The 11,327-nt window shown below is 41.7% G+C and overlaps 1 long non-coding RNA gene across 1 annotated transcript; it reads right to left on the reverse strand.

The window, feature by feature from the left end:
* Window positions 1–1,289: 1,289 nt before the first annotated feature.
* LOC138843435 (uncharacterized) lies at window positions 1,290–11,072 on the reverse strand. The gene is made up of 3 exons (XR_011378139.1): window positions 10,533–11,072; window positions 6,362–7,881; window positions 1,290–2,021 (listed from the first exon to the last, which is right to left on the reverse strand). It is a non-coding gene; the product is annotated as an uncharacterized lncRNA (long non-coding RNA).
* Between the last annotated feature and the right edge of the window lie 255 nt (window positions 11,073–11,327).

Below are 11,327 nucleotides of genomic sequence, written 5' to 3' on the forward strand. Positions count from 1 at the left end.
TTAGTTACCACACTGTATTTGCGTGACAATGCAGGAAGATACACCAGTCTCTGCTGAATTTATGACAATGCAATTGCAATTGAATCCTATGAATGGATCTTCCTTTATAAGAAAATGGGCAGCCTCTCATCTTGGCCTGAGACTTCTAAATGCATCCAACAATATTAGTTACAGTTTTATTTTATTTTATTTTTTTAAGATTTATTGAATTATTTGAAAGTCAGAGTTACACAGAGAAAGGAGAGGCAGACAGAGAGAGAGAGAGAGAAAGAGAGAGGTCTTCCATCTGATGGTTCACACCCAATTGGCTGTAATAGCCAGAATTGTGCCGATCCAAAGCCAGGAGCCAGGAGCTTTCTCTGGGTCTCCCACATGGGCACAGGGCCACAAGGACTTGGGCCATCTTCTACTACTTTCCCAGGCCATAGCAGACAGCTAAATCAGAAGTGGAGAAGCCAGGTCTTGAACTGGCACACATATGGAATGCCGGTGCTTCAGGCCAGGGCATTAACCCCCTGTGCCACAGTGCCAATCCCTCCAGTGCTTTTGGTAGGACGCTTGTCCAGGTATATCAGGCCAGAGAATAATCAATAATGTCTTTCCTACCGGTGCTGTGGCTCACAAGGTTAATCCTCCACCTGTGGTGCTGGTACTCAGGGTTCTAGTCCCGGTTGGGGCACCGGATTCTGTCCCAGTTGCTCCTCTTCCAGTCCAGCTCTCTGCTGTGGCCCAGAAAGACAGTGGAGGATGGCCCAAGTGCTTGGGCTCTAAACCTGCATGGGAGACCAGGAGGAAGCACCTGGCTCCTGGCTTCGGATCGCTGCAGTGCGCTGGCCGTAGCGTCCATTTGGGGGGGTGAACCAATGGAAGGAAGACCTTTCTATCTGTCTCTCTCTCTCTCACTGTCTATAACTCTCTCTGTCTAACTCTGTCTGGCAAAAAGAATAATAATAAAATAAAAATAAAAATAAATAAATAAAATAATGTCTTTCCAACATTTACATTAACATTTCTTTCTCCATGAAAGATTTTCCTACAGAGAAGCAACATGAAAGACTTGATTTTTCTCTTCTATATCATGGAGTTGCTAAGGAAATAATTCCCTCATTAACCATTGGAGTGATCAAAGTGAATTTACGTGAGTGGTGAACACAGGAGATAGAGCTGAGTGAAGGCAGAAGTTCACAGTGCAGTGGGGAGACAGACACTCCTGCAGTGAGCTCAATCAGTACTAGAGGTACTGGGAGAGGTTGAGCAGCATTGAGTGAGAGATAAATGAGAGGGTTGGATAGAAGAGCAAGAGGGAGTTATTTATTTGTGGTCACCATTTTATACTTAAAAAATTTTCTGGGATACATTGGAATATTTGGATAAATTCTTTTTTTTCCCTTTCAATATTTTGTTTATATTTTCAGTTTCCATTCAATAATAATCAATTACATAAAAAGCTGAGTTACTATGAATCAAAGCACAGTTACAAAACACATATATAATCCAAAATAGAAGAACAGTATTTGGATATAAAGCAAAGTCACATTCATTCACAGACACAGTGGACTCAGATCTGGTCAACCTGGTTGCTCATAGGAAGGTTTGTAAAGATGGTCAAATGTGACTGTGGAGAATAAGATTTCTGCCAAAGCAAAGACATTTTCTTCCTAGTACACAGCATGTGGCTGCAGGGACTAAGTATAGTTTATGGTCCACTAACAAGAAGAGCACTGAGCATTGCGGGAATGTTGGCTTCCCAAAGACATGCAGCAGCTTCCCTAGACTTGTTTATCTAATATGTCTTGATAAACATGTTCCAGAGAAACCTTGGAGTTAGATGAGCACATGCATGAGATGTACAATATACTGTTGTAATCATTATCAAGAAACAATAAAGAAAACACACCGGGTTAGTCTGGCAGCACTTTGCAGAGGAACAGTTTCCATGTCCTGTCTCTCCTGTCTCTCCTTTCACTTGCACACTCATCTCTTCAAGATCCTGGTGAGTCATAAGATGGGGAATTCCATACCTGGTGTAATGGAAACATAAAGTTGGGCTGCTTTATCTCCTTTAGAAAGAGAGACACTTTTTTTTTTATTTCACAGGTAGAGTTATAGACAGTGAGAGAGAGAGAGAGAGAAATGTCTTCCTTCCATTGGTTTACTCCCCAGATGGCCATTATGGCTGGCGCTGCACTGATCCATAGCCAAGAGCCAGGTGCTTCCTCTTGGTCTCCCATGTGGGTGCAGGGGCCCAAGCACTTGGGCCATCCTCCACTGCCTTCCCTGGCCACAGCAGAGAGCTGGACTGGAAGAGGAGCAACTGGGACTAGCTCCTGGTGCTTATATTGGATACCACTGCTGCAGGCAGAGGATTAGCCAAGTGAGCCATGGTGCTGGCCCGAAGAGGAACACTCTTTACCAAAAAGTAATTGGATGCTTGCTGTAAAAAATTAATAGTTGCTATCCTTGGAACCCTGATGAAGGCACTTTAAAAATAACTGATTGTTGGGTCAGCACTGTGGTCTAATGGGTAAAAGCCACCACCTGCAGTGCTAGCATCTTGTATGGGCACTGGTTGAAGTCCTGGTTGCTCCACTTCTGATCCAGCTCTCTGCTATGGCCTGTTATGGCAGTAAAAAGATGACCCAAGTCCTTGGGCCCCTGCACCCATGTGGGAGACAAGGAAGAAGTTCCTAGCTCCTGGCTTCAGATTGGTACAGCACTGGCCATTGCAGCCATTTGAGGAGTCAACCAGTGGATGGAAGACCTTTTTCTCTTTCTCACCTCTCCTCTCTCTGTGTAACTCTAACTTTGAAATAAATAAATGTATCTAAAAAAAAGTAACTGATTGAGAGAAAGTTGGTCAAAAATAACATCAGGAGCCTTGAGCTCCTATTCTGTTTTTGCACGTGTGATATCTCTGCTGGGATGCCATTAGCAAGGTTACAATTCCCTTGGCCACTGTCCCCGGCCAGGAAGGTCGGTCAATGGGCTTGTCCCCACTGCCTCACAGAGACCTCTGCAATGGGCTTGTCCCCACTGCCTCACAGAGACCTCTGCACTCTCAGCATCTGCTGTTGTGGTGGTGATATCTGAGTCCCCTTCAGGTGTGTCAGTGGTGCTAGGTACGCTTCCACAAGCCAAGGAGCAAGGGAAATCACCAGTGTTAACTGTTTGTCCTGTAGTTTGACCCGAAAATGCAGCTCCCTGGCATGAACATCTTCCTTATAATGTTTACAGAGGGCTAAAAAAGGGCTTAATGGAGTACAAGATACAGAGTTCTTGTACAGTGGGCATACTGGAGGGAATTGGAGAAGGATGTCAGATGGTGCCATGGAACTGGAAAACTTTAATTAAAATCTTGGTTACTCCAGCCCAGTACACTGTTTGGGCTCAGGAATAGAGACTGGGCCTCTGTACAAGCCATAGATTAACTAAATAACAATGTCCCTACCACTTTTGAGCAGTTGCTGAGAGAAGAAGTGTATTTGGATCTTGGTCGACAAGTTGCTTATCCTTTGACGAAGGCTTATGTAAAAATTTCTAACATTAATTAAAAGTATGGAAAAAGATTCTTGATGTTAAAGACCTGTCCACTTCCTTTTCTTTAGTCCATCAGGGGCTGACTGAGGGCTATATGTCCTTTGTGGATAGGCTAGAAAAAGCTATTGGACATCAGGTAGATAATCAGGAATTGGCAAAATATTACTACAACAACTGGCTTATGAAAATGCAAATCAGGATTAAAAAATGTTTTAAAAGCTGTTGTCTCCAAAACCTGAAACTACGATGGCAGAAATGAATAAATTTCTTCAAACAGTACAGACTGAGCTTTACAAAACTAATTTACTGGCTGCTGCCCTTAAACATCCTGATAACATAAAATACTTTAGCTGTGGGAAGCAAGGTCATTTTATTATTTCTTTTTCTTTCACTTTTTTAAAAAGATTTATTTATTTACTTGAAAGGCAGAGTTACAGAGAGGCAGTGGCAGAGAGAGAGGGGGAGAGGGCTTCCATTGGCTGGTTCACTCCCTAGATGGCTGCAATGGCTGCAGCTGTGCTGATCCAAATCCAGGAGCCAGGAGCTTTTTCTGAGTCTCCCAAGTGGGTGCAGGGACCCAAGGACTTGGGCCATCCTCTACTGCTTTCCCAGGCCATAGCAGAGTGCTGGATTGGAAGTTGGGCAGCTGACACTTGAACCAGCACCCTTATGGGATGCTGGCATTCCAGGCAGCAGCTTTAACTGTTATGCTACAGCACCAGCCCCATCAAAGTCATTGTAAAAGAAACTTTCTGTCATTGCCAAAATCAGTTACTCAACCTTCAAAAAAGTGTCCAGGGTCTGGACCTGTGGCATAGAAATCAGCTCTCTACTATGGCCTGCTATGGCAGTAAGAAGATGGCCCAAGTCCTTGGGCCCCTGCACCTGTGTGGGAGACCCAGAAGAAGCTCCTGGATCCTGGCTTCAGATTGGTACAGCGCTGGCCATTGCAGCCATTTGAGGAGTCAACCAGTGGATGGAAGAACTCTTTCTCTCTCATCTCTCCTCTCTCTGTGTAACTCTGACTTTCAAATAAATAAATACATAAATAAATCTTTAAAAAAGTGTCCAAAAACCCAAAAAGCATATCACTGTACTAATCAGAGCTGCTCTGTTCTCTCAGTTTAAACTGAACAATGGTTCTGCTGAGGAACTAATATAATAATAATAAGGAAAGGGAGGGGATATCCAGCTTTGCATTCTTTGAATATATACAGGGTAGGGTGAGTGCACTGGTTTGAATTGATGCAGGGACTAACATGTGATTCAATAGGTTAAGCTGCTCTTCTGACATTGGCATCTCATACTGGAGTGCAGGTTTGAGTCCTGGCAACTCCTCTTCCATTCTAGATTTTTGCTAGTCTGTGGAGAAAGCAGTGGATAATGGCCCAACCATTTCTGTCAACCATATGGAAGACCTGGATGAAGCTCCTGGCTCCTGTCTTTCATCTAATTCAGTCCTGATGTGGTGGGCATTGTGTAGTAAGCCAACAGATGAGTGATTTCTGCTGCTTGTCTTTCTCAGTCTCTCTGATTCCCAAATCAAAACTAAATTAAAAATGAAGGAGTGGCCATTTGACATAGTGGTGTGACCACTGCTTGGGATGCCTGTATCCCATGTCAGAGAGCCTGGGAAAAGTCCCAGTTCTGCTTCTGATTCCAGCTTTATGTTGGTGTGCATTCTGAGAGACGGTGATGAGGGTTAAAGGAGTTGAGTCCGTGCCACCCTTGTAGAGACCCGGATTGTGTTTCAGGTTGCTGGCTTGGGCTTGGTCCTGCCCCAGCTGTGGCATAAAGTTGGGGAGTAAACCAACAGATTTGAGACATATCCACATATTTTCTTTTCAGTACAAAAATAAAATAATTATTTCTAAAGATCAAGAGAGTTCTCAAAATCTTTAAAATAAAAAGATCAAGCTGTTTCAAAACTATCACAAATGTATTCAGAACAGGAAACACATTGTGAATATTATTGTATTATTTTGCAGTCTCCATACAGGCATGTAGATGCTTAGAGGGGGTCCAGTTTTATAACTTTGGCCTAATGGGAATTGGGTAAGGTTTAGCCTTTATAGTATTTGATGCTGTCCCTGTTTTACTAACATGATGTGGATACTGTCATCTTACAATTTGGTCATTTTAAGAGTAGTTAATTTTGAAATTATTTCAAACTTACAGAAATACCATGAGTGAGTCCCATTCATTGAGAATGGCCAGTTAGTAAACTTTTAGCACTTTTGCCCCTGACCCAAGATGTTTCTGCTAACTATAGGGTGGTCCCCTGATAAATAGCATATGAACCCCAATTTAAGAAACCAACATTAATCCAACACAACCCAATCCACAGAACTATCACATCTTTTTCCAACCGTGTTAAAATATCATTTCTCCCACTGTGATTCAATGTTATTTTTCTGGAATTCTAATATAAAATCCTAATATGAAAACTCTTAATAGATATCAAGAGCAGAGATGATCCAAGCTGGGACCCTCCAGTGTTCCTTTCTGAGAAAATGTGGGCCCTGTATTCTCTTCAGAAGCACCATGGTTCAATGCTGGGCTCTGCTCAGTCTCCCATCTGTCCTATGATGGATGCTATCAACTTGGTACTTAGTGAATTTCTGCCAGATTGATTCACATGCAACCTTTTAAGGATTTATTTATCCATTTTGAATGCAGAATTACAATGAGTGATCTATATCTATATTTATATCTATATCTATGTCTATGTCTACATCTATATCTTTTAAAAGGATTTATTTATTTGAGAGAAAGAGAGGCAGTGAGAGAGAGAGACAGGTCTCCCATCTACTGGTTAACTCACCAATTGGCCGCAACAGCCAGAGCTGCATCAATCCAAAGCCAGGAGCCAAGAGCTTCTTCTGGGTCTCCCATGCAGGTGCAGAGGTCCAAGCACTTGGGCCATCTTCTACTGCTTTCCCAGGCCATAGCAAAAAGCTGGATCTCTCTCTCTCTCTCTCTCTCTCTCTCTCTCTCTCTCTCTGTCTCTGCTGGTTCATTTCCAGAGTTGCAATGTTAAGTTCTTTGTCAAGCTGAAGCTAGGATGAATGACTATTTCCCAGTCTTCCACATGGGTGGCAGGGCCCAAGGACTTGGGCCATGTTCTGAAGCCTTCCCAGGTGCATTCACATTGTGGTTGATCAAAAGCAGGGAAGCTGGAACTTGAGGCAGCACCACAGCACTCTGATGTGGAATGCTGGTGTGGCAGGCAGTGGCAAACCTTGCTTCACCACCGCATTCATATATGCTGTGCTATATACACATTTTTATTCCTTTTTGGAATGTGTGGACTTTTATTAAAAATTATTCCAATATTATGCCAGTATCCTACTTCCTATCAAATTTTCATCCACTACCTTTAATAGTATTTTTAATCATCAATACTATATGAAATGCTGGTGTTTTAATTCCCAATATTGTTTCTCCATTTATACTTTGATCTAGCATCAAAGCTAAGGGCTCACTCTTCTGTCCTAGTTAGTGTGTCATTATGTACTATATCATTATGAGTTCATAGATTCTTATCTTGTTAAAGGCATTATAGTCTGAAATTATGTGTTCTGATGCTCAAGTTATTCCAGATCCTAGAGGAATCTTCTTCAACACACCAAATTAGGGCCCCAATATCTACAGTTGGTGTAAATACCATCCTAGGAGAAAAGATTCACTAATTCTTATCTCCCTTCCCTGAATTACATTTCCCTTAAAGGTGCCATTTCTTTCATCAAGTCTTGTTACTATTAATGAAGATTTACCATCCAGCAGTACTCTTCTATGTTTTCTCTGGAGATGTTCTTAAGTACTAAGGCCATTTTACAAACCAAAATCTCATCAAGTCACACTCCTCTTTCAACTGTGTGGATGGTTTCCCATGACCTTTGAACAGGGACCATAGGACTTACTATGGTCTTCAGAAAGACAATGCTATGTATGGGTTGTACCCTGTCAGGTCTTGTCTACCAGCTGTCTGCTCGCTATTCTCTTCTTACATGCTAGGACTTGGAAGGCTCTCAGTTGTATCACAGACTTTACAAATTTCCTCTCAACCCATCAAAATTACTAGAAGTTCCAAATGTGAGGATAAACTCTGTTTTTAATAAAAAAAATTATTGTTTTATTTGAGAGGTACAGTTACAGACAAAGGGAGAGACAGAGAAAAATCTTCTATCCACTGGTTTACTTCTCAGTAGACACAACAGACTGAGTTGGGTTGATCTGAAGCAGGGGCCAGAAGCCTGGAGCTTCACTCTTCTCTCCCACATGGGTGCAGGATCCCAAGCATTTGGGCCATCTTCTACTGCTTTTCCAGGCCAAATCAGAGAGCTGGATTGGAAGAAGAACAGCTGGAACTCAAACTGGCACCACAGGCAGAGGCTTAGCCCACTACACCACAGTGCTGGACCCTAAGTTCTTTTAAAATAAGATTTACAGTATTTGTTTGAAAGGCAGAGATACAGAGAGAGAAGGCTGCAGTGGAGATAGAGATCTTCTTCTGCTGGTTCATTCCCCAAAAAAGATGCAGTAACAGGGAGATGGATCATAATGGAGCATCTGGGACTCAAACCAGTGCTCACATGAGATGCTGGCATTACAGGTAGTGGCTCCATGTGTCAGCTACTTCATTTCTTCTTTCCAAGGAGTTCTCATCTCTAAGTGATTCAGAAAGATGTACCAAAGGACCTTTGAGGTGGTTATGATAAATTATCTCTTTTAAACTTTAAATTCCACAGAACACACAGTATAACTAAATTATTTACCAACACAACCTCATTCCTTGATACTTGCCTAACTCAGATGAGATATGTAATGAATGCTGATCTCTGGGTAAAAAGTGATGATCATGTCCATAAACAAGATTGCAGTATAGCTCAGCTGAACAAAGGATAACATGATACTGTGAGTTAGTCAATAGCAACACAAAAATATGGTGATTATTTAAAATGCATATTAAAATAATTTCATCATGACAGCCTCCATTTTGGACTATACCTACAGCACTCTAAGTTTCTACAGCAGTGTGGGCAATGAAAGATTCTTGCTGGGAGAGATAAGAGGAATCTTTTAGCATCACTGATTCACACATTAGCAAGACAGATTTTCTGCAAATAATTGAAATCCATAATCAGCAGCTTTTTCAAAATTTCATTTTCTGTAACTGTGAAAGTGAAATTAAGGGACGAGATTTGGGACAGAATTCTTAAAGATTCATGAAGAAGGCTATTGAGTGGTGCATAACTTGGCAAACCCACAGCAGCAGGTTTAATATAAGAAACAGATCACCAATAAACAGCTCACTCACACCATCAGAGTCCCCAATTTTGTCTTCTATCTCTTTAACCTCATCTCCATTATCAGCAATTTTATTCATGTTTTAGAATTTAGTTCAAATTGAAGGTATAACAGAGGATATCACTACTCCTAATCTAGGTAATACCAGTGAGCAAAAATACAGTGTCTTCAATGGCAAACATCCAACTTTCAGTATTATGCCAAACTTACTAAAGAACATGAAACTGGGGTTTTTACAATGATGGAATAATAAAAATCATTAGGGCAATTTATCAGGTTTATAATGCACATCAAGTGAAAGTGCTTGGCAGTGTGTGCAAATGTAGAGCACAGTGTGTAAATTATTGAGTATTGTCAGGCAGAAGTGAGAAAATTAATCATGCTGGGTAAAAATATATGGGAACAAGAATTCAGCAGGCAATGTTAAGCAGAGAAGCACCACATGGAAGTATGGAATCATTGTTTAATCAATGGATGCACTATTCTGGGTTCACAGCTGGGAGGTAGAAAAACACTTGGAGATGCAGAGGTCCCTGATCCTCTTCATGGTGATTTTTACCCAACCCAATCAAGACAGTATTCTTAGTCATTCTCACATGGAAGCAAGTGTCTTTATGCCTTTATCTCAGCTGTGGGCTCTTTCAGTTATGCTTCCTCCAGTGCTGGACTTAAGTATCCTGCAAGTGGAGCAGACTTTCTTCCCCAAAAGAGCAGCTGGAGACAACAGTGGGGAATCAGGTGTCAATGATTGTGAAAATGTAATTGACCCTACAGAGCCCTCTAGTGGTGAATAGTCACATTCAAATGATTCATGACCCATTATTATAGCCCAATGAGGACCCCAGTAACACTCAGACCTCCCAGAGTTAATTAAACCAAAGATGCTCTCCAGTTAGCACACCTTCTCTGGCTTGTTATTGAGAGAGGCGCTTGAGGACTTAATCTAGGAGAGCTTCCTTGTCAGATGCTTTGACCCCCAAGAGGAGAGTTCTTGCACAGAGTAATCATAAGCCTCTCTCCCTGGTCCATGTCCTTGGATGCAATGTGCAAGCTTCATGACACAGAAAAATAAGAAAGGAAGAAAGAAAGAAGAAAAGAAAGGAAGGAAGGAAGGAAGGAAGGAAGAAGAAAAGGAAGGAAGAAAGGAAGGAAGGAAAGAAGGAAGGAAGGAAAGAAGGAAGGAAAGAAGGAAGGAAGGAAAGAAAAGAAAATAGCATTGTGGTGCAACTCATGGGTTTACCAAAATTTAGATAAAGTGGGGGCTGGTGCTGTGCCATAATCATTAAGCCTCTGCCTGTGGCACTGGTATCCCATACAGGTGCTGGTTCATGTCTTGGCTGCTCCACTTCCAATCCAGCTCTGTGCTAATGACCTGGGAAAGCAGTAGAAGATGGTGCAAGTGCTTGGACCCCTGCACCCATGTGGGAAGAAGCTCCTGGCTCCTGGCTTTGAGTTGGTCCAGCTCTGGCCATTGTGTCCATTTGGGGAGTGAATTAGCAAATTGAAGACCTCTCTCTTGGTCTTTCCCCTTGTCTATCTATGACTGCTTGTCAAATAAAGAAGTAAATATTTTTAAAAATTAGACAAAGTAACATTTATCTGTGTAATTTCTGTTCTGTAAGTAAATCAGAAATTAGAGACTAAGCATAATTGGTTTTCAAATTTCCTATAAATCAAAAATTTACCTCTTGCAGTATCATGCAGAACTTTCTATGATGAGCCAAATTCACTGTTGCCAGAAAAAAATTTGTAATTTTTAGGAAGGCTGATTAGAAAAAATCAGATATGCCTTCTCCTAGCCACATGACTTTGTGAGATTAAGAGAGTGATTTGGCCAGCGCCGTGGCTCAATAGGCTAATCCTCCATCTGCGGCGCCGGCACACCAGGTTGTAGTCCTGGATGGAGCACTGGATTCTATCCCGGTTGCGGGTGCAGTGGCCACTGGGGGTTGAACCAATGGAAAAGGAAGACCTTTCTCTCTCTGTCTCTCTCTCACTGTCCACTGTGCCTGTAGAAAAAAAAAAAAAGAGAGAGTGCTTTGTTTCAACTTTTTCCTATTGATAAATACTGTCACTTGAAATTTTTTCTTTAAAACTAAAGACTAATTACCAGTAATCAATCATCCAAATAAGTACATGATAATATACATTAATTATTTTTTATTCAGCACATCATAGTGACAAATGTAGTGTAGTAGCAATTTATAGTCTGTTCTGGACTCTATTAAAATATTTATTTATGAGAGAGAGAGAGATCTTCCACCTGCTCCCCAAATGACTACCATTGCTGGGACTGGGCCAGGCAAAAACCAGGAGCATGGAACTCCAACGGTTCTTCCATATAGGTGGGAAGTGCTGAAGTATTTCAGCAATGTTCTGCTGCTTTCCTACACACATTAGTAGTGAAGTGGATCAGAACTGGGGCTGGAACCTGAGTTCATCTGGGATGCCAGCATTGTGAGCAGCTGCTTAATCTGTAC

This window comes from Oryctolagus cuniculus, chromosome 8, assembly GCF_964237555.1.
Source record: "Oryctolagus cuniculus chromosome 8, mOryCun1.1, whole genome shotgun sequence".
NCBI classification, from domain to species: Eukaryota; Metazoa; Chordata; class Mammalia; order Lagomorpha; family Leporidae; genus Oryctolagus; species Oryctolagus cuniculus.